At 37.1% G+C, this 23123-nt stretch overlaps 1 long non-coding RNA gene across 29 annotated transcripts in view; it reads left to right on the top strand.

Annotated features, from left to right (window-relative positions):
- Window positions 1–23123, top strand: part of LOC107053374 — a 282583-nt gene that overhangs the window by 136046 nt on the left and 123414 nt on the right. For 27 of the 29 annotated variants that reach the window (XR_006939423.1, XR_005860578.2, XR_006939437.1 and 24 more), the window contains exons 1-3: window positions 11091–11263; window positions 12372–12478; window positions 18763–18917. This is a non-coding gene — a long non-coding RNA (uncharacterized LOC107053374). Of the gene's footprint in view, window positions 1–3673; window positions 3779–6011; window positions 6130–11090; window positions 11264–12371; window positions 12479–14973; window positions 15089–18762; window positions 18918–23123 lie in introns of those variants that run through there. The other 2 variants (XR_006939426.1, XR_005860579.2) reach the window with 2 other exon arrangements.

Here is a 23123-nt window from a genome sequence, read left to right as displayed (position 1 = left end):
ATAGTGTATATACTAATTTAGAAACTATTCAAGAGACAACAGCTTTTAACACAGTTTTCTGCAGAACTACAATGGTACTATAAGACAATGGGGCAGCACTTATTCTATGCTTCAATATTTTTACTCAGCAAAGTATCAGAGCCTCCTTGCTAAGATTAATGTCGTGTTTCAGGGTTTGAGTAATGTTACCACATGAAAACATACATTAACATTCTGTTAGCTTACAAGCAGGGAATAAGGCAGAGATCCATTAGTATATTAACTTACTGGCAGTAATAACGAATAATTATTCATTATTGAAATCTCTGGCATTTCTGCTTCTGAAATTTTTAGTGGAAGTACGCAATGTTCTCGGATACATTAGAGATCTATTGATGGATATACAGTGGTATCAAACTCAGAGCAAGCTGCTATTCTGGATTGCTGCCTAGTTAATCAGTGATTAATGAAAGCTGCCTTTTTGTATATGAATCTGGAAGCCTGTTTTCTTGGCATTGTTGAAATATATAAAAAAATTTTCTCAGATAAAACATGACAGATAACACCTAAAATACAAGTGCTTTGTTCTGCTACCTGTCAAATCAAGAAAAAGTTCTGGTTTCTTAAAGCTATGAATTTAATTGTGGCAGGAGATAAACTGGCAAATACTTTGGTATTCAGTTCTTTTTGTAACATCCTCTCCAGTCGTTTTGCATAAGGTCATAAACAACAGATGCCGTAGGTTGATGTCATTGTGGAAAAAAATACAGTACATTTGTAAATAAAGACCTCCAGGCTCTTAAAATAAACACTTCTGTAAAAGCAAATATGCCATTTTAAAAAAGTAAATGCCCTCATCAAGTGCCCTACCAAAGGTATGACTTAGCATTCACAACTTCAGAAGGAAGTATTTGTTTTAAAAAAATGCAATTCCTTTTACTGAGTGAGATCCTGGGAGGTGGTAAAAGCTGGCAAGATCCTTCAGAATTAAAGGGAATTGTGTGCAGACTTCATAGTTTTCAGAGTTTGACCCAGAGTCTGTATGAACTGCCTCTTTTGACTGCTGGTAATTAAATGGTTATTCTTGAAATGGAACTGCAAGCTGTGCTAATCATAGTGCTACAAACATTACTGTGCAATTAATTCTTTTTTAGGGCTTTTAAAACTAGCTCTTGAAGCTGACAGCTGCAGCCCACAATGTATCAAGTGCTTTATATAGCAACTTTAATGAAAACTCAGATGAGTGTAAGGTCAGTCTCTCCACAGTAGATTCTAATTAAATTTCCACTTTCCTTTAAAAAGCAGTTCACATCTGGCCCAAAGACAGAAGCCCATTGTGCCAAATGTAATGGAGTAGGTGTTGTTTTGTGCTCCTCATCTCTGAAATACAATGTTAGGGAAAATTCATTCTCTTCTGCTCTCTGGTAATCTTCCACCTGCTATTGTAGTTGTTTGTGCAACTGGAAACAAAAGCTTATCAAAGCCCCTGCTTTAAATTTTTTTTTAGCTCCCATGTCAACATTAGCTTATGCAGAGAAAGTTGTTGAAGTGCATATGTTGCAATGCAGTGTGCAGCATGGATCATCAGTATATGCAAGACTGGATTATTAATATCTTAGCATCCATGTAAACTAATTGCTAGAACTTTACAAGATATTTTCATAGCTTATTGTCCATGTTGTTATGAATGTATTCCTATAGGCTGTGAAGTACAGAATATTTGTCTGTTCTGTCCATGCACAAAAATGCACTTTTCTTTTACTGTGAAGGTAAATTAATTCATATGTAGTATTTCTTGCCTTAAAGGCAGACAGTAGCATACAGAAATTTAATTGTGATACTGATGAAATTTCTAGCTGTGATCCGGGTGCTTCTAATATCAGCAAGTATAAGATCCCAGACTGTCTGAAGATGAGAAAAAATGTCTTAAAAAGAAGTGGAATATATCAGGCCAGGTAATCTCCAAACTGTGACTCAAAATATACAGAAGTTGTGTCTGAGATGAGCGATGTGGAGACACTATTTTTGTCACTTATGGCATAGACTATGTTCTAACCCACGTAAGAACAAAACCTGCGTTTCTAATTTTGGAGAGTGGGAGTAGTGACAGCATGGAAATGAAATCTGGAGGTAATATAACAGTTCTGCTGGTGGGCCCTGGCATATTAGAGCCAAAACCAGGTTTGTACTAGACTTCTCACTCAATATGATCTATCAGCCTGTGGAGGTGGATGGAATGAGTCTGTGGGAAGTCTTGACTCCTTTAAAATGCCATTAATTTCAGAAGGTCAGAATTTCACTATAATACTCTCAAAGAAACAGAAATTACTTGGAGGAGGAATGACAGCTGTAGAAGAAGCAGTTAATGCTTGTATTGCTTTTTATGTGAAATGTACCTGAGTCTGTTCCTCACCTACTTTTGGATTGTGTCTCAGTAGGACCAAAGATAGCAATTTCCCTCTTGAGCTATTTGTCAGAAATGCAAATCCAAATGAACTTGGAAGAATCTTGAAATGAGCAGCATTGCCATGGCCATACAACAGGCACACCATGACTGAGTGAACATTTGCTCTTAAAGGCTATAGAACACAGGAAAGCTCTACAAAAGCAGGCTGAGTTGATGCTGGCACAATGAAAAGAGTCACAAACAGTCCTTCAGGAACAATTCAGAAGCAATTAATGCTTCCAGATACTGACAGATGTATTCTTTGCTTATCTATCCTGACCTAGATGCTTTCCGTTCTAAGCAGTTCTAAGTGTTGTTGTTCCTGAATAAGCTGCCTTGTGTCACTGCAATGTTTCCTATTGCACCTGAGTTATGAGAGGGCTAATTCCTCTGAGTGAAAGAAGCCAAAATGAGAAGTAAGGTATATGCCAAGAATCCAGTTAATGTTTAACTGAGCAAAAAGTGTTTCTATTTGCAAAAAATAAAAGGATTGATGATGCATAGCTTTTAGCTTTGGTGGCTTGATTGCTGAATGGCTCTTTGAGGCCAGCCAACTGCGGAAGCTGTACTAGCAAAATACTAGTTGAGTGAGTTTGTTTTGTGAAAATTTGATGACAGAGATTTTCTTTCCTATCATTCTGTGTAAACATACCCTGTTTCAGCAAGTGTAACTGATCTATGTGAATAGTTCCACTGAAAGTAATGAGATTAATCATGCTGGAAGCCAAGCATGTTCTTAAACATCTTCCTAAACAGTGGCTTCAGAACCCAGTACAACGTTGGCTCAGGCTTTCTTTGGGGCTCTTTTGTTTTGCTGTAGTTCCTCCAGTGAAAAAGATACACACAGTAAATTACAATTGCTGATAGATCTTGTTTTTTTCCATGAATGTCATCCATGAGTCCTCAAAATATCAAGACTTGGTTTGCTTTCCAGAATTTATTACTTGGCACAGCCATCTACTCCACTATTTTCTCTGTATTTTAAAGTGAGTTTTGTAGATAAGTGATTACTTATTTATAGGTAACACTAGTGTACAGTGTAAAATATATCCATTGTCCATATAAGTAAATTGAATATGTTTTTATCTGTTAGCCACAAAGGTAATTAAAATTTTTACTCAGCCTGTTTATTTTCTATATCTTTTGCCCTAGAATATATGTCAGTTTCACCTCAGATGTTGGTGTGGATAGTTTGTACACTTTGATAGAGGGATCTTCTGATCTTTCCTACCTTTTTTCATCTGCTAGCTGTTCGTGTTATTGAGAAGATTGTTTGCTCTGCAAAGAAATGCCCCTATGAAGAAATACCACAGGACCACTCATGTTGATGTTAAACACATTTTGTGGATACAGGTAAGAGAGAAAGTCTTTAGTCGTCAGACTTAGTGGGAATTGACTGTAGCAAGAAGGTAAGAAAGTGGGAACACAAGTTGAAGAATGAGCTCAAGCACAAACATGTCACTAAGAGCAAGTAAGTGTAGACAGTATTGACTGTAAAAAGGAGTGAGAGAAAAATCTGAGATAGAAAGATTGACTACAACAACTATAGAAAAGAGTCTGAGATATTAAACTGGTAGTAGAAAGGGAGATCTTGACTACAATGTGAAAAGGAAGGATTAGGGGAAAAAAGGATTAGGGGGGAGGGTAAGTGAAGGGCATAAAGTATTGAAAATGCTACCTCATTTTAAAAGGAAAAGATGCCCTTCTGTTTCTGGCAACTTTTATAACAAGCTATTTTCTGTTAAAAAAAAAAAAAAAAAGGAACAGATTATCACAAAGTTTGACTTGTAAACTGAAAACTATACAAACCAGTGCTTAAGCTTTACAATGTATATGCTTTTTAGATTAAATATGGTTTCAGGTTAAAGAAAAGACAGCAGCCAGTTTGGAATTTGCATTTTGGCAGCTTCTCCCGAGAGTTACAGACTGTGGTCTGGGCTGAGCTTTCCAGAGGAGACAAGACTGAAGTCAGGGATCCACTTAATTTTGTGACATTCTGTCACACAACATTTTCTATGCTTTTTGTCCTTCAGCATTCCTTAATCTCACAGTAAGAGACATATCTAAGGAACCTTCTGCCTGTATTAAGTGTAGTATCTAACTGGAACACAAGTAATGGATGAACAACTACTTTTGAGTCACAAGTCGTTGTGGTATAGGAGAGAGCAAAGATTTTAATGTCATTATGAGGCTATTAAGTAGAAGTTTTGTTTGACACTTTCAGAGGTCTCCCAGAGGAAGAATAATATTCACAACTCAACAAGGTTGTTGATCATTAGTAAGAAGAGTCAGCATAATATTTAAAGCTTTGGAAAATATATATTAAAGGAGGAAGAGTTCTCAGAGCTCCATCTATTTAATCTATTTTTTTTCTATTTTAATCTACAAATTGAAGGTATAAGTGTGGTTGTTATATAAGAAATATATCTTGTCATAATACATGAGATATATAATTTTCCAGTGGAGGACTTCTTAAAGTCTATCACACAAAAATAAATATTTAAAAACAGTTGTGATGTTTGAAACTGAAAAGGAGAATCAGTGGATAAAATATTTTTAATATCTGGACTCACAATTACCAAGGATTGCCATGAATTATGCTTCCCTGGTAGTATCTTAAATCAAGAATAGGTATTGCTTCGTAAGGTATGAATTGCTGAAATGAGTTTTGCCTTTAACTTATTTTAATACTCCTGCTTTTTCATTCTTTTCATTCTGGAAGGTAAATGTTACGGGTTGGCTACAGTGTTTTTGGCTATTAATAAATGCTTGGTTTCCTGTAGGACCTAATACAATTTTAATAGTCTATGTATAGAATCAAATAGCTGAAACATTCCCTTTTCCTACTTAGGAATCAAAACACATGTGCACACTGTTATCTATATTCACTGAAGGTTATGCTAGATGTTTCACAATATTAATTTAAAGTGTATTAAACCTTTGCATATTGTTTACAAATTAGGTTCTATAAAACATCCTGGAAATGACAGTGATTGATGTGAAGTAACATACACACAATTAATGCTGACTGAATTGCTAATTACAGGATTGACATCTCATTCGTGGCGAGATGCAGTAGATCTTTTGCAGAAAGAATTGGCAGTGTTGCCATGTAATTTCTCTGTTTCCTTCAGCTTGTAGTTTGATGCCCTGTAGTTAAAGCTTAACTAGAGATTCAGTCTCACCTTCTAAAAGCTCCATGCAATGTAAGAAGAGCCTCAGGATAAAAATCAAAATAGTCACCTCTACTCAATAATTAAATCTCTGCTGATACTTTCTCCTATCAAAGAGATAAATTGTTCCACAGTACTGTTTATTTTTACTTGTCTTACTAGTTACACCAGCTTTCTTACCCTGCTTTCTTTCCCTGGCCCACAGGAAAAGTAAACAGTGCTATTACAGAGATAAATTAGGTAGGAAATGCAGGAATCTGGCTTGAAAGGAAAGTGTATTTTATTAAATGAACCTTAGTATCTGGAAAAGGTAAATTTCAGAATCTGTGCTGTGGAGAGCCCCTTAGAAGAGTAGTTACATATAACAAATGCTTGAGTTGACAGAAATAGACTGACCAGTTGTGATCTCACAGTTTCAGAGCATCTGAGCATCTGCTGGTAAAGTTAATCCGGTTCTGTCTGTTGACTGGCCATACAGCACAAAGATCAGTCTGGATATTCAACAACCAGAGTGGGGTTATTTGTTGAAAGGTGGGTAAGTTTTGAAAAGATTATAAACATATGTGCTATGTCCTGGCATGTGATGATTTAGTGGTGTAAGTAGAGACACAATCATAAGGAAGCAGGAACATTGAATAGCAGCAGTAACACTGAGAGTGAAACCAGAAGCTGCAGGGTGAAAAATGTGAATGCAAGGAGTGTTCCCAGTACTGCTGAGCTGCCACTATTTGTCAACCAACTTCATGAATAAGAAGGCCAATGGGTACAAACAGGGGGATATATTCCCAGCAGTCTAAGCAGGCTTTGCCTAAGGCTTTTTCAAGAAAACAGATTCAATTTGTGCAAGGAAAGTGCTTCTTAGCTTAGGTGATTTCAGAGAGAGGTACTTGCACGGTTTTTGATACAATTCCACCCTTCATCTGTTAACATAATTATTTTACAAGAGTGATACATGACCTCTGCTGTCTGTCATCTACAGAGAGGACCAAAAAGGTACTCAGCCAAAACAAACAGGGTCCAGAAATCTGTAGGAGTCTGACATATGAGGCGACTTCGTAGAAGCACAGAGAAGGCTGAATGGGTATTCTAAGGCAGAAACATTTATTTTACCTCCAGACACAGTGTGCACATAAGACCTCTGTATTCCCCCAAGCATTCAGCATGGCTGCCCTGCCTGCAAGGAAGAAAATTCAAGCATTGCTTTTAATCACAAGACCTACAAAAGTGAAAGCAGTTCTGGGTTGGTGGGTTTTTTTTTGTTTGTTTTGTTTATTTGTTTGTTTGGAGAACATTAAGTAGAAGCTGCATAATACTTTGTATGAATTATCCGAGATGTTTGGTTTCAGTGAGAACTATAAACGTACATCACCAAATAGAATAGACTTGAAGATATGTCTTGTGGAAGGATATTCTATCTTAGGTTGTATCCTCAAGTTATTCCATGCGCTACTGGATGGAAACAGTGGGGGGCAGAAATTTTGCCTTGTAAGAAATGATTGAAACAGTGGGTAATGTGGTAACAGCTTACCACTCTGATTGCCCTGTTAGATTAAAAAATCCGTCCCAAATGGAATCATGTTTTATACAGGAAACATCTATTATGTCAACCTTCCATGCCACAGAACCTTTCAGGTTCACTGGCAACAGAATGGAAAACAAAACCTTTGCTATTCAGAAGATATTTCATTTGCTGGCAGAATCTTAGTAACTCTGAAATTTTTTGAGACAGGAAAGTAACTTAAGGCATTTTTAACAAAACGAACTTTGAAATAAGAACAGTGTCTAACAATTGTGATCCTCTACTGGTCTCCCTAATCAGATATGATGTGACAGGAATGCTAAGCGCCTTCAGCTTAGCAAATGGACCTTTAATTTCTTCTTCAAAAGTGTCGGCTTTACTCTTTCTGACAGCTAAAATGTGAAAATAGCTAGTAGTTCATATTCCGTATCATTAAAAAATGTTTTACTTACCCAAATTGCCAGAATTGCCAGAAGAGAAATGTGCCTTGCATACATCAGTTCTTTTACTATCTTTATTAATAGCATAAGAAATGGAAATGCCGCATGTTCCATGAATTTTGCAAATTACTTGCATAGTCACCTAAATGAGGGATTTAAGAATCACAGTAGAAGAAAAACAGCAGAAAGAGGCTGTGAAGCGTTTTTGAATAATGTTATACTTTTTCAACTTTGTATCTAGTCTTTCCCCAAATGAAGTCCGGTGGCATACTAAGCCTTTTTTCCTTGGCTTTGAGGTCAGAGACAGGAAGGTCAAGTACATATCTTTACTGACTGAAATAATGGATATTTTTAATGTGGATGACGTGTTCTGGACTAAGTAGTGCATAGAGGCTCTACTTTCCATACATAAATTTTGCTCAGTGTACGAAAGCCATCCAGGCCTGTCAGGGAATCACTGCTTTTCTAGTTCATGCTTTCACAACAACAGGATGTCTTTCTTTTAATCCCTGTAGGGGATAAAAATGTTATGGCAGATTAGCTAACATGACATGCCTAATGAATACTAGAAAACTAGGTCTGTTTGTGAGCGCTATTTAAGCTAAGCATGGTATGGGTTTGTGGTAATGGAAGCACCAATGGGGATTGGCCTACTGCAAAGAAATTTTCTTTAAGACTAACAGTGATGGGTGAACGTGGAAGACATGTTTTAAGAAGTAGAACTGATTGCTTGACTTGAAAAGGAAAATCTTTAAATTCCATGGAAATGAAATGTTTTTCTGCTGGGGCCAGCAAACATAGTTGAACAAAGTTTTCCTGCTAGGGGCATTTATTTAGGTGATACAAGGGGCATGTCATAACCGCTAGTTATACTAAGAAAAAATCCCACATCACATGGAATAAATAGGTGATTTGCAAACAATGCATGTGTGAGTGATTGCTCTTCATGCAGTTTTTTCCAAAACACTTGTATGCACTATACGTATGCACTGTATTATTAATATAGGTGGTATGCATAGCACTGTATTATTAATATAGGTGGTATGCATATGAACCTAATGTTCCTAACATCTTTGTGAAAATATCAAGATTTTAACAGAAATTAATGACAGCTGACTAAAATTTAAATAAATGAAGCTGAATGTGACTTTGTGTTTAAAAGATGAGGTAAAACGGTGAAGCAAAAGAATATGTTTTCTGCTATACAGCTGATATTGTGGCAAATGGAGGAGACAATTGGTTTTTAGCTGAAGCTGTGTTTGTGCATTTATATCTGTGTGCAGACACAAATCCCACATTTTTATTCAGTCTACCTTCATAATAAACCAATGCCAATGAGTAGTGGTAATCAATGGTCTTGTTTGGAAATTTAGGCTGATAACTCCTGATAACTTGGCAATCTCTTTGTACTCTTACACTTGCAAATGTGTGGTATAGTAAATATAAACCACATATACACAATATATATCCCGGATACTACTTTCATATACTGATGAGTAAAGATAGTATGTCAACAATATGTAAACTGAAATCATAATTAATAATTTATCTCCATCTTAATCCTGACTCACTTGTTTGAGGAAGCAGGAATCCTAAATCATCCAGTGAAACTGGGGATTTACTGGTATTAGAGGTGCAAACCTTTCAGCGCTACCCTGTCTCTTAAGTTGCCTCACAATCATTTATCTTGTGGAGTTAGAAGATCTCATTTGTAACTGTATACCTAGTTTCTGGCAATGCAGAATTCTGGATGCAGAGTGATAAAAGGCAATGAGACCAATTTGTTCATGCATTTCACAGAGTACATCACGTGTAGACTCAGAGACCAACAGCATATGTGCAGCAAATCTGTGTATGGGGGAATCAGGATGTGATATAAATTAGCTTTGTTTGACATTGTAGTGAGTCATAAAACTGCTTTAAGTACACACAGTTCTTTACATATTCATTAATAATTATTGCCTGTGTGTGTCAAACTCTTTTGCTCTTTAGAATATAATGCTTAATTTTGGAGAAAGACTATAACCTAGGTCATTACCTGCTAAATTGTACCTGTTTACATCCAATAGGGGATCAATATATTTTATGGAATTAAAAAGGCAAATTAGTCATTTTAGATATCATTTGTTAAATTGCTGTAATTAAAAATTGTTTTTTTTTTAATTAACAATGTTGAAATATCATAAAATTATAGAATTACTACAGTTATTTTATCTCGATGTAATGGTCACATAAAACTTTAAAGAATAACATTCTTGATTAGCCTGGAACAAAGGTATTCCTAATAGCAGGTCTTGGCTGCATCCTTTCTCTCAGAGAATGTATAGAATTTTCTAAACCTTAGAAGTTACAGAACAAGCAGATTAACCAAGAGGGCTGCTGTCTACTGTCACCAGAACACTGTTCTGTAGGAACAGGAGTAGGGGCCAGTATGATGCGGAAGTGATAGGGAAACTGCTTCTATGGTATGGGGGTAAATAAAGCACTATATCTTCCAGCTCCAAACTTTGGTAAGTAAAACAAATCTCCTTCGTATGACAAAGATGGAGTGTTAAGATGTATATGCCAATGAAAAATGAACACTTGGGTGAACAGATCTATTCCTGTAAAGAATTTCATTATACAGGCTGTGTAGTAGGAGAAAAATGAGAGACGGCACACTTCATCAAGTGCTATTAAAATATGTATTCATCTAGCTGAGAGTTGGAGATATGGGCTTTTTAAATAGTTCTTTTGGTATTTTATCGTGTTACCATTGGCTACTTCCTTTTGCCTAGCAGGTTGATTCTTTATCTGGTTCTCTTTTAACAGCTTTTCATTATATAGCTTTGATCCGGAATAAGTGCGATAGAGGACAATGTGTAGCGATTCTCACACCGCAAATCATGGCTGCCCAGCTCTGCTTTCCTGGGCCGCACTGGGTGAAGAGGAATTGTCTAGGGCTGCATCTATGAACATTGCTCTGTGAAAGTAGTGTCTCCTAATTATTTCCATGGAAAGTACAACTGCTTCAAACAACACAATAACGCTGTTTAAAAAAGCCAATTCTCATTGCTCTTTCAACATAGCCGCGGGCATTAGCTGTGCATTTTCACCAGTGAGGAGCCTGCGTGCTGTGCTGATAAGAATCTGCACCTGAAAAGGTGCTGTCACCGCTGAAATGCACCACCCACCTCCCCACTGCGCTCATCCTTGTGATGACACGAGTGTGGTGTGACTGAGAGCTGAGGGGTACTTCTCTCTGGTAAGGGAGGGCTTATGAAGGTCTGGTGAAGAGACACGGTCAGAATTCAGAGTGCAACTCTATACCGATTTGAAAATTCCCGTACCTATTCTCAAATTCCTTTATCACAGCAGAAAGCACGGCTGCATGTGCTACACTGTTCCCCGGGCTTTGTTTTGTCCGCGTGGCAGAACCCATCCACTCATTTCCCGTCGCGTGAGTCAGCCGTCCCCACGCGCTGCTTTCAGCACAGGTGTGGTTCGGGCGCGCGGCGGACCGTTACAGCCGAGTGAGTGACCGTTGGGCGCGCGGGGCGGAGCCGCCGCCATGATGGAGAGGCAGCAGGGGGCGCGCCGCGCTGCAAGCGGTATTTCTTTATAGACGCTCAGTAAAATGGAAGTAGATATTTAAGAAACGAAAACCACTTCTTGTTTATAAACAGAAGGCTGAGAACACTTCGAAGCTGAAAAACCAATTCTGAAGGTAGAAAATAAATATTTCTGTTCTTTCTTCCCTAAGGTGCTAGTTCAGAGAGAAAGCAAAATTGCTGTGAGGGCAGAAGAAATACTGGCTGCATGTAACAGCTAATACCTTTATAACTCTGCACATGGATTTTGAGAAATAGAGAAATAGAACGTACTTCTCTAATAATTCTCAGTTTGATGCCTAACCAGACCATTTAACATATACATACATACATACATATATATGTATTTTTTAAAGAGAGGTGATTAAAATAATAGCTATAAAAGACTGAAAAGTAGAACTTTTCCTGAGGGAACTGCCACTACAATGTTGTTTTCAACCTGAAGCAAGTAAAACTCCAAGTATTAAAACTTTATGCTGAACAAAATGCTCAGAGAGGTATCCTTAAATTGAAAGTATTGGAATAACTTCCCCCAAACTGAAATGTCTTAATTAATCTCTAAATTGATGCCTACATATGGCTGGGCAGGAGCTTCTGTTTTGGGCACTAAGTTTGACTGCTGAAGACCTGTTGCTCTCTGAGTCATGCTAGGATGCCGTGTCCCAGTGCTGCATGCCTGCAGACCCAGGAGGTCCCCTGGGACGCAGTTCTGAGATGAGCTCTGCACCAGTGTGCCATGCACTGTTGCATCCAGAGAGCACACATACAAGCCCACAGGGTAGGCAGGTGGCACATGGCAAGCTGTAGTGGGAAGAAACAGTTCCTGAGATCAGGAGGTGTTTTGGCTGGTTCACATCAGGCTGCTGAAAGGCCTCCAGCAGGCTGGAGATAATGACTCTGAATCCAAGCATCCCCTCAGTAAGGCAAATAATCCTTTCTCAGCAAAACACAAATTTTGCTTGATAGTGGCATTTTTTTCCAGTTACAATAGAGTTAATTGTCTTGGCAAATGAGACTTCCCTGCTGTTATTTGGAATAAAGCTATTCACTTCACAAGGTGATTACTGACAGCAAGCAAAACTAGCGATGACTGCTTGAAGACTTACCATGGATCACTGGTAGTATCACTGACTTCATAAAAAAAAATTGTATAAGCAGTCACTATTAGGATGTAAATGTTACTGAGGAACATTTTCTCTTTTGTCATGGTCTGTTGGTGTTTAGACAAGTGGATCGGGATGTAAGCTGTGGCTGGATGTGGGATGCACAGAGTGACAAAACCTCCATCAAAGGAGCTCCTGCCAGTGTGGATCCTGCTGATCTGAGGAAAGGTATGACACCTGCAGGGCTGCCCCGGGTGAGGGCTGAGAGCAAGACAGGATGGGTTCAGGCATCAAGCATGCTTCCTAAGCCAGTATGTAATGCAGGATTCTGTGTTAAGCATCCAGGAACAGTCAGTTTGGAAAATATGTAGTTTTACGTGTGTGTTAGGGTGGGATTTTCAGTTCTGTCTACAGCATTAAAGCAGAATGAAGATAGCAGCAACATATTTTGATATATCTGTGCAGGGAAACAGGCTCCCTGTAGGCAAAGGTCTTCCTCTGTAACAGCGGGGGTTTTATGGGTGTTTGGAAAAAGATTGCTGATGAAAATAAGAGGTAATGGGGAGTTGGGCTTTTATCTCTTCTACAGAGAAATATGTGCATTTTGTAGCATTTCACATTGCATTGATTACTTCTATAGTCCATTTGTTTTCCTGAGGGTGCAAAGTATTCAGCTGTTACCACCTAACTGGTTAATAAGTTACTTCCCACAGTTCTGCTGGATAAAGGAAGATTCATAGATGGAGCCATTTCGATTCACTGCTTACTGTAATGTAAACAAGCCAGTATTTGTCTGTTACTTTATTTTCACTAGCTTTTAAATGGAGAGCGTATTAGTTCTGGCCTATTTTGTCAGCATATCAGAGCGGGAGAAGTGACCTCTTGCAAAGAGGTGAACACCTTGTCTCCAGCTGGATAGGCAGCATGGCTTTGGGAACAAGGCAGAAGGACATTGCAATGAGGCATCCTAATTGCACATTGAACTGTTGGCTTTGCTGTGGTTTTAGCTTGCAAGCCTAAAGCGATGCACAGTGCTGTGGATTTGGGGCAAAGACACAAGTGGAGGTGCAGCTTCCCCTCGAACTCAGCAGGATTTTTCACATGGATCACACAGAAGGACCTCAGAGCTAGCATGAGCCTTGCTTTATTTTCTCAGGATTAGTTACTCAGTGATAATACTCATTTTGAAGGAAGATAATTAACAAATTATGGGGACTTTTAATAAAAAGCAACAGCTACTTTATGCAGGCTAGTTTTGCAGTCTTTGGGTTGGCTTTTCTTCATTTTGATGCAGTCACATGCAGCAATGCCTGCACAAAGTGACTGCAGTTTCTAATTCTTAAATTTCCTTAAGGGTTATTCTTGACAAATGACTTCTTACTACAGAATGGAAAGCTTGATTTAGTTGTGTGTTCGCACTTTGCCCCTAATATCAATGTCAATCTATATGTGCAGATCAGTATGCATCTCCACACAAACCGGAATTTGAATACATTGAAGCAATTAGTCACAAGGGATCATTCCAAATTTCTCCTTTTTACGATGCTGTAAAATTTGTTCCAAAATGGTTTGGTCTCTTCCCTTAAAGGAGAATTTAGCTGCAGAAATATGTGAAGGGATATGTGCAGTGTTTACGTATTAGGCTAGTACAGCGCATGCAAAGAACACGCATTGTTTTTTATCACTAATTGGTTGTTTGTATGGCTCTTTCCTTAGAGGAGGCAGAGGTTCATTATGACAGTACGTTCACGTATCCAGAGTTACAGATACTTTTGAGAGGAAAGTTGTTTTAATTAGGAGCTCTAGCAATCTATTAGGACAGCAGCCAGGTGTCATGAGTAGAGTATGGATTTTTAGTGTGCTAGTATTCTCTGGTAGCTACTGATATGCTTGGCTTCACCTCTTGATTAATATGAGACTTTCTGCCACACAGCAAACTTTGTATGATGGGACAGCAGCATGTCTATGAATAACTAGCTGACGAGCTGTACGTTCACTCCTTTGCTTGTGATAAATTTTAAAGGTGACCATAGCCTTACTGAATCACTTCACTGATACCATGCTGAATCTAAATCATTCAGTTAACTCTTATTTCACTTTCATTTGGGTTCTTCTTGGTTTACATTTTATAGTACTGAATGTTTTGAAGAAAATGAACATCTATTGTGTTATCTGACTGGGAAATGAAATTTTCTGTCTTAAAAGATTGTTCCGTGATTCCCTGAGGCAATGAGCCATTTTAGTTCTGGGTAATCTCTTTAGTACTGTGCTGTTGTTTTTTTTTTTCCTTTACTGTCATGCAGCATTTTGTGCAGAATCTGTTCAAACATTGTTTTTTTCATATGATTGATTTAATTAAAATGTTTGTGATTGACAGTGACTGTACATATTTCAGAGCAAATAACTGATGTCTGTGCTACTTTGGTTTTATCTCAGCAGTGCAGGAGGAAAAAAAATAATAAAAAGAAGGATGTGGTTTCATGTTAGTCACCCATCAGTCTTAGGTTCATCTCTTATGGGAAGCTGTTGTTTCCACAAAAAGTATAAGCATAAAAAGCTCTTTTGCAAAGTGGGTTTACTGGTGTTTCATTTTCATAAACTGGTCCTTTGTAACCAGGCAAAATAAATGGGGACAGTCTAGGTGATAATGAAGCAGTCAAAATTGAACTATTTGTTCTGACTCTTCTCTTATTTGTTAATTTACTTCTATTTTTACTCTGAAGGAGGCAGAAGCTGAAGGGAGCTTGTGCTAGTGCATCAGATGTGATTCTTCCTTTCAGAAAGGAATTTGACAGATGATGCTGTGGAGTCTTGTCTCTGCAGAACCTGGTAGGAGAGGTAGGGAAGAATTGGTACTGATGTTTCGTACTTATTCAGTATGAACAAACTCCTCACGCATCTTGATGTTATCAGAGCCCACAGTGCTCTGCAGCAGTATACTTACTCTGCTTGTAGAAAGAAACGCTGTATTGTATAAAGCCCATTTTCTATAAGTAATTATACCTGTGGTCTTCATTGAACTTAAGAGCAGCCTGTTGGTGAAACACCCATTTCCTGACTGGAGAAGTTACACCAGTCCCAACTTGTAGCTGTCAACTGATGTCTTCACAGACGAGCTGCCCCTAGCACTTCCATGGCAGCTTTTGTTTAATATTTCTCAGATAAATGCTTAATTAGAGAATCTCAGTTACCTTGCTGCTGATGCATGTCTTATTTATATGTCAAAAATATGAAGTTAAGGTTTGTCTTCTGAGGATTACAGCTGACTCTTTTAGCTGAGGGAAAGTGTTGCACTGACCTGCCACCCTTGTGTTATGTATTGATTGCCTTAGGTACATTACACTGTATTGCTGCCTTACTGTAACAGCTTTTAACACGTCAAAAAAATCTTTTTGTTCGTTATTCAGAAAAAAATTGAAATATCTTCCTCCTTAGCAAAAGGAGCCTACACAGGTGTAAAACACGACACACACCTTTTGTAGAGTTGTGATATTAATGCTGTAAATGTGTGTATTGTTGGGCAGGCACTAGTTTTGCTGTCCATGCCATCCATTACCTTAAATTGAGAATCATGTTTTCCTTTTTATGGCAAACCTTTTATGAGCTTATGTAATATGTTTCTAATCAGCAGTGCTTCAGATGATACTCCAGTTCAGTGGTAAGAGCTTGCTTTGGCTCAAACAATATTTCCCCAAAGTGTGTATTAATGCGTCTACTTACTCAAAGTCACTGTCACACTAAGAAGTGTAATTACAGCCTGCATGGAGACTCTTGATAAGAAAATGGGAAAAAATATATCAGTAAGATCAAAGAAGCACCTGAAGTTAATTATAAATTAGTACTGAAGTAGAGCCATCAGAATACTTTAATTATTACTGTAGAATTAAAAAATAAAGATTAAAAAATCCCACAAGGTCTTGCATGATGGTTAGTTTTACACTAAAGTCCTTTCATTGTGTTCATTTACACCTATGATAACTGAAAGGTGAATTTTTTCCAAGCTGAAAGGAAGGCAGCAGAGATACCATGTGTCAAAGATTTTTACTGTTCAGGAAGGTGATACACTTCAGAATTTCTTCATATTATTGGTGCTTCCATATTCCTACGAATGTGGTTAGAGAAACCACATCAAAATAAGATGTATGATTGATATATAAAAAACTGAATTGTACTGTTAAACTTATCTGCTACTAGTATAAAGTTTTTTTTCTTTCCATGCTGAGATCAAGAGTGTACACAAACCCTTATTATCAAGTTATTATCAAATAGACCAAGAGCTGGCACATGCTGCCTGTTGACACAGTATCTTCTCTAATTTAATTTGGATATCTCATGGATTAATAAGGATTGATGGTAATGGGGGTTGTAGGGAACACGAGCTGGTGATTGAGCACCTGGTGAAGGGGTGTGGCTGGCCCAGGGAGCACGGGCACATTGTGTGCACCTGTGCTCCTCATGCCACCAGGAAGAGTGGAGCCTTTCTGGGCTCATATAAGGGCCAGCTGCTGGTGGGAGGGCTTCTCTTGGACCTAGGCTGCTTCCCAAGAAGGAGTGCTGTATTGTCAGAGAGCTCCTTCACCACTTGGGTGAGTTTGACTCTGCATATGACTAGTGGTCTACTTGTGAATGCTTTGTCTGGCATTGCCAAGAATCTGTTGGAAGCACTTTTGCTTCTTTGTGAGCAGAACTGGACAAAAGCTGTTAATTAGTGTTGTTTTCTTCTTTTATTTTTGTTTTTAAATAGAAGAGATTAATTCTTTATCCATAAAGGATGCTGTTATGTGCAAAGACTCAGTATAAAGTTGAATAAATCCAAGAGTTCTAGTTTAACCTTGTCAAGAAATGTGGGTGTTTACTTGAAAACTTTTAATCCCCTACAGATTGTAAACCTTTTGTATTCTTTAAGAAGTGTGGTTTTTTTGCTTATGCTAAGTTGATGACTCAAAGGGAGTAACTCAGTGAATGAATGTGGCATATGTTCTTGCTTCTCAATTGGTAAGCAGGTTGTAATTAGTGCCAGCTGAAAAAAGTTGATGAAACCAGAAGGTTTTTTTAACCTGTTCTCTACCACAGATTGTCCAGTATCACAGATTTCAGAATAACTATTGTGTAATTTGTTTGCTTTGCTTTAAATCTTACATGTTAATTTCTATGCATGAGATTAAATGATCAGGGAAACAAGGGTGAATAATAAATTTGTAAAATACATCTGGAGAAGGAACTTTTGATGAAAGGAATGTCCATTTTTTCAAAAGAGATTTGTTATTTACCTTCCAAATTTCTTGATATAGAAAAGTTTCAAAACTAATTGCTTTAACAGAACTGGATTAGTGTCATTTCCTACAGGTGTTGATCATCTTGTCTGAGATAATCCATTCTAGGCATCCCAGAGGTTCTGTAGGAAGTAGAGCAGTAGAACTTTAGCATTTTTACCCTCACATTAGAAAATCTTTCCTAAAGTCCAAAATCAGTGGTTCGTGTAGAAATTAGAAATTATATACTTTTACTTTGTCTCGCGTGTATGACACAGTTGGAAAACAGTTTCTTTTGGCAATATTTTTTTTTATATTTTTGAAGATGTTCTCTAAATCTGTTCTCTGTAGGCTAAATGATGCTGGTGTTTTTTCTCCCATAGAATGTGATCTGTATATGTCTGTTACTTGATGTGTTCTATTTTATCCTGGATGAGTCTACTTAAAAAGCAATAATAAAGAGCAAACTTTGGTCTTAAATGACTGCAAAATGGGAGGAATTCTACTTAGTGAAAACTTTAACAATTTCACTATCTCACAATAATTACTTCTTTTTTTGTTGTTGTTGTTGGGCAAAGTTAAGAAAAATTGTAAGTCACAAGTTTTGATGTGAAAGGAGAAATAAATTCTGTAGTTGCAAGTCTGTGGCAAAACTGAGTGCCAACTTCCTTATTTACTCTCACATCTAGTTGTAAAATGGGCCATTAGGTTATTACAGTGATAATATAGGATCACTATGAATGTAGAGTATTGGATTAGAAGCACACCAATGTGTGCACACATATGAACAAATTATTTTGAAATGAAGTTTAAAAAATGCAAAAAAAAACCCAAACAGCAACAAAAGAAGATACTTTCAGTGGGGTCCTAACAATTAATTAACTAGCATTAAGTCTGTTTGCTTCCGATATCAGTAAATGCTAGATTTTTCTGGTATATTTGAATGTAATAATAAGAGGAAATAAGTCAAGGAAATCTGTAGAACCTCTGCTTAGGGAGTATTCCCAAGATTCTGGTGAATGTTTTTTGCTGCTGCTTCAGAGATTTCTTTTTTTGTTGGTATTATTGCATATCTGAAGCAGGTAATTAATTTTCTAACAGATATGATTGTTTTTGCTTTTAATACTTGGGACACCGTTCATTGAGTATGCAAAAAAAAAAAAAGTCTGTTTTCGTACACAGGAAGCAGTAGAAGAAGTGAATCAAGAATGTGATTATTTTTCACTAATCTTTTGATCTTGTTTGTTATCTTTTTATCAGCCCTTTATTACCCAAATGCAGTAAAGCTTGTTTACTAGCATGGAAAGTTCAGCTGTGGAAGCACTACAGCGTCACCCAGTATGTCCAGACAAAAGGGGAGATGCTTGGCCAGTGTGACAGCAAGATGCAATTTACTGCTGGAACGTCTACAAGAGGTTTGTAAATTTCAATATAAGCAGTGCTTTTAAAGTACTAAACAGTGTTTCTACATATTATTGACAGAAAGATACTTCAAATGCATGTGCTCAGTGTGCAACCTGAAGCATGGCTTGCTTTAGGAGGTGATTAGATAGTCTAACATATGTTGTTTTCTAGAGGAATGCGCAGAATTGTTGAATCATTAAGATTGGAAAAGACCTCTAAGGTCATCTAGTCTAACCATCCACCTACCACCAACATTGCCCACTAAAACGTGTCCCTACTTTCCATGTCTACTTATTTATTGGATGCCCCCAGGGACAGTGACTCCACCATCTCCCTGAGCAGCCTGTTCCAGTGTCTCGCTACTTCTGAAACTAAATTTTTTTCTAATATCCAATCTGAACCTCCTTGGTGCAACTTGAAGCCATTCCCTCTCATCCCACTGAATAATTTGGACTTAATACTGTTGTTTAAATTCCTGTTCTTATATTTACAGTCTTAGATTGTGGTGTACAATGTCATTATTGCACCATAATATTTATAGCAACCACTTGATGCAAAATCTCAAACCTGATGGATCCATATTGTAATAACAACTGAGCAAAGTATATAATATTCTAATAACTGAGCTCAGGTTTTGTGTGATCAATATTGGTAATAGAATTTTTTTAAAAAAATTTCTGTGGAACTTCTTAAACACATTTTTACAAGTCTGATAACTCTGTTACTAGTTCCTTTCTTTGATGTTGTTTCTGGCTGCTGCTTGCTGCAGCAGTGAGTATAAACCTGCCAACTGCCCACCTGCTGGCTTTGTTGATCATTGTCAAAGTTGTCACTAGCAAATATCTAACTAGTCCTCTACAAAAATGCCATGGACCAAAATGAGCTAACTTCTGCAAAAGATCTTGGTTTGAACATAAATGTAAAAACTGATAGCTGGTAAGGTGTATGAGCCCGAGTTATGTCTTATTTACACTAGCACAAAACTCTAGTGAAGTCAGTAGCTGTAGCCCAGTGTCAAACCAGAATGGATGGGATGAGAATCAGTTTATGATACTTGAGTGGTTGTTGTTGTTGTTCTTGTTCTTTCTAAATTTCTGCCAAATACTTGGACGTCTGGAAGAAATGGAGGCTAAATTCATTAGCATTTCAAATAGAAAATGTATTGATGTCTGTCTTTCCATCCCAGACTTGTGTAGAAAGATGCAAAGTAAATGAATTTGATTTTGTGTCGACTGATTCACATAAATGCTCAAATTTGTGAACTTTCATTTTCCAAAACTAAGTAAGTAATAAACATCCTGGGGGAGAGTCTTCTCAATATGGCTCTTATAATCTCAATGTTTTTATATCCCCAGGCTATATCTATGTCAATGCTTGGTTCAGTTTTAGTCTGCATCTGTAGGTGCTTTACTGTTATCTCGGCAATAGAGGTGTGAAAATTAAACATACAAATAAGCTACTAAAATAGAATGTTTCTTGGCCATAAGATGTGTTGATTATGGCATAAGCCAAAGGTAATGTATCAGTCTGTTGCTGGCTACTCCTTCAATACTCTCTGTTCTTAAGTCCTATAAATTTCATGTCTCTACAAAAGTTTACTGGAGGGATTATTTTAATCAGCCTTATGCATGCTGCACTGCCTACCCAATGACAATCTTGACCCAGTGACAGATGCTTTGACTTTATTTTCAACGTGTTGCAAGTCTTTCTGTTTAGTTTCCGCTTCTGTAATTAATCTTGGCATTTGATAGTGTTTTTATAGTTATTATATTATATATAATAATTTCAATGGCGTTTTTTTGTTTAGCTTTTGAAATCTGTTAACTTACTAGATGTAGGAAGTTTTAATACAGCTGAACTAAGAGACTTGGACATAGCTTCAAATGTATCACACCTGAAACATAAATATATACATCTTTAATCTCCTTCTGAGGATCGATGATAAGTGCACAGTGAGGTGATTGTTTAGAATTTTTATGATAATCTTATTCACTGTTCAGTTCACTGGGATTTTTGTTATATTTCAGAAATAATTTACATTCTGATAAGTCTTTAACCTTAGAATTCCAGAATTTAAATACAAAGAATTTGTAAGTAATGTAGTGCATTTGTTTACGCTTGTATTAGGTAGATATGTATTGAAGTCCTAGTAACTAGCTTTTAGAGGTAAAGTACTAGGTATGTCCTGTGAAAAGCATTTTGTGAAACGTCTGAATATACATACAGGTCTTTAATAATAGGAATCCAGTCTGAACTTCAGTTGCCAAATGCCATGCATCTACAATATCTGCTCTCAGGATGAGCTGCTGAACTGTTTTCTGGTAATTCAAAGCATTCCTTGCAATTAGACAGCTCAATTTAATTCTCCTTTGGTTGTACTGTACATGTGCTGAAAGCTGATGAGCAACAATCAATAGTACTTTCTTTAGCATAAATGCTTTTAAGATAATTGCTCTTGAATCTTAAAAGACTTGAGGTGTGGTTTGTTGTGCAATAGCATGGGGGTTTAAGAGAAAGAAACTAGTGTTTGCATATGACATTCTGGTAGGTGGGTTTAATATCATTTATTTATTTGCTTTGTCAATTACTAGATCACAGACTATACTGGAAACCAGCTTAATTCTTGCAGAGCACTTTTATTCTGTTCAGTGGATCAGAATTATTTCTTTAAAAATACTTTGAGCTTATTCATCTCAGTTATGCTTCTGCAGCCTGTCTCTGCATACAATACAAGTAAGGGAAATATAGTATTGTAAGGTGAGAGCATGACTGATTCTAATGTGATGGACAGATGAGAAGACTGCAAATCTGATGATGGTAAACTCTAATCCAGAGATTTTGCAAAGTACTGTGGTGGATGATAAAGGGTGTAGTTGAAGTGAAATTTTAGGAAATGGGAAAAGCCTACAGTAAAGCTTGATGTCTGTTACAGAATGGATGGTGTGTTACTAGAGTGAGCACTTATTACAAATTTTGCATCTCCTAGAGCAGATTGAAAGACATAATTGAAGGCAGTCTGGATTAACCTTATGAATCTGTAATGAGATGCATCAAATCAGAATCCATTTGTACTAATCCATATACCCAAATGAAAGAAAGTGGAAAAGACTTGTGATACCACTTGGTGTTCTGATACCTTTTTCTTGCCACTGAAATATCTATAGTTAGTGAAGAGGGAACTTTAAAATACTGTTGGAGCCCTAAACCCAACTCTGACATCATTTTGAGAACTAAATTATTTTGTTCATGGCTTTGTCATTTTATCTCACTCAGTATGAAATTTATGCTGGTACAACCAGGAGTAACAGTTCTTGTAGTGTTCTTAATATTTGTAATTCAAATCCGGTAGCATTAGTGATACTTTAAGTATTAGAGCAATCTGTTTCGACACAGTAACAACCGCTTCCCAATTCCTTTCCAAGAAGTTTTACTGTAGGGTTGCTTTATCTGTTTTTAATTTACTGGAAAATCACCTGCAGTTTTCACTTGAACATTTGGCTCTATGAACATTCACTGTGAGGTTCTCACATTGAGTTCTACTGTTTTTGAATACTTCTAAGTCCTCGTGCTCTGGTTTTTATTAAGTTAGTTTGTTTTCCTGTAGAAATCATAGGCAGTGAAGTTTGGATTCAAGGAAATCCAGAATTTCAAGACCTTTGCTTTGACTTTACTCACGTTGGTGGCAAAGCCCCATGAACAATGAGAAAAACAGATTCGTAATGCGCTAGATACTAGACTGCTACCTATGAAATGCTTATCAAATCCATTACAAACTGCCTAAAAAATATCATTGTTGAAAAAATATTAGAGTTTGTGTGGTTTATGCTTCTTGGATGTGGAAAAATGTTAGCTTTTCATAGGTTATAAATCATAATAGGACAAATTAAGCTTGCCTTGTATTACAATTGTTCATTTAGCCTTTAAGTATAGTTTCACAGAGATTACCTTTTGAAGTGTGCTTACAGCTGTTAGCAAGATCTGTTTTGAATTTCCAAAGTTCACCTAAAATTCTTTAAATTTTAACTGAAGTGAGCTAGATTCAGTTAGTGTATAAAGTGATGAGACTTCTATTTTTAGTCATGGTATGGTTGAAGTTTGTTCATAAACTGTGACTCAGCACAACTTACCTGATCCAATTGCAACACAATGTAGATGGAAATGCACACTAATTCCACTCTCAGCACACAAATATTACTGCCATTAGCAAGAATAAATCT

Source organism: Gallus gallus, chromosome 5 (assembly GCF_016699485.2).
Source record: "Gallus gallus isolate bGalGal1 chromosome 5, bGalGal1.mat.broiler.GRCg7b, whole genome shotgun sequence".
NCBI classification, from domain to species: domain Eukaryota; kingdom Metazoa; phylum Chordata; class Aves; order Galliformes; family Phasianidae; genus Gallus; species Gallus gallus.
Note: the sequence above shows the minus strand (reverse complement) of the source record. Positions and strands in the feature narration are given on the sequence as shown.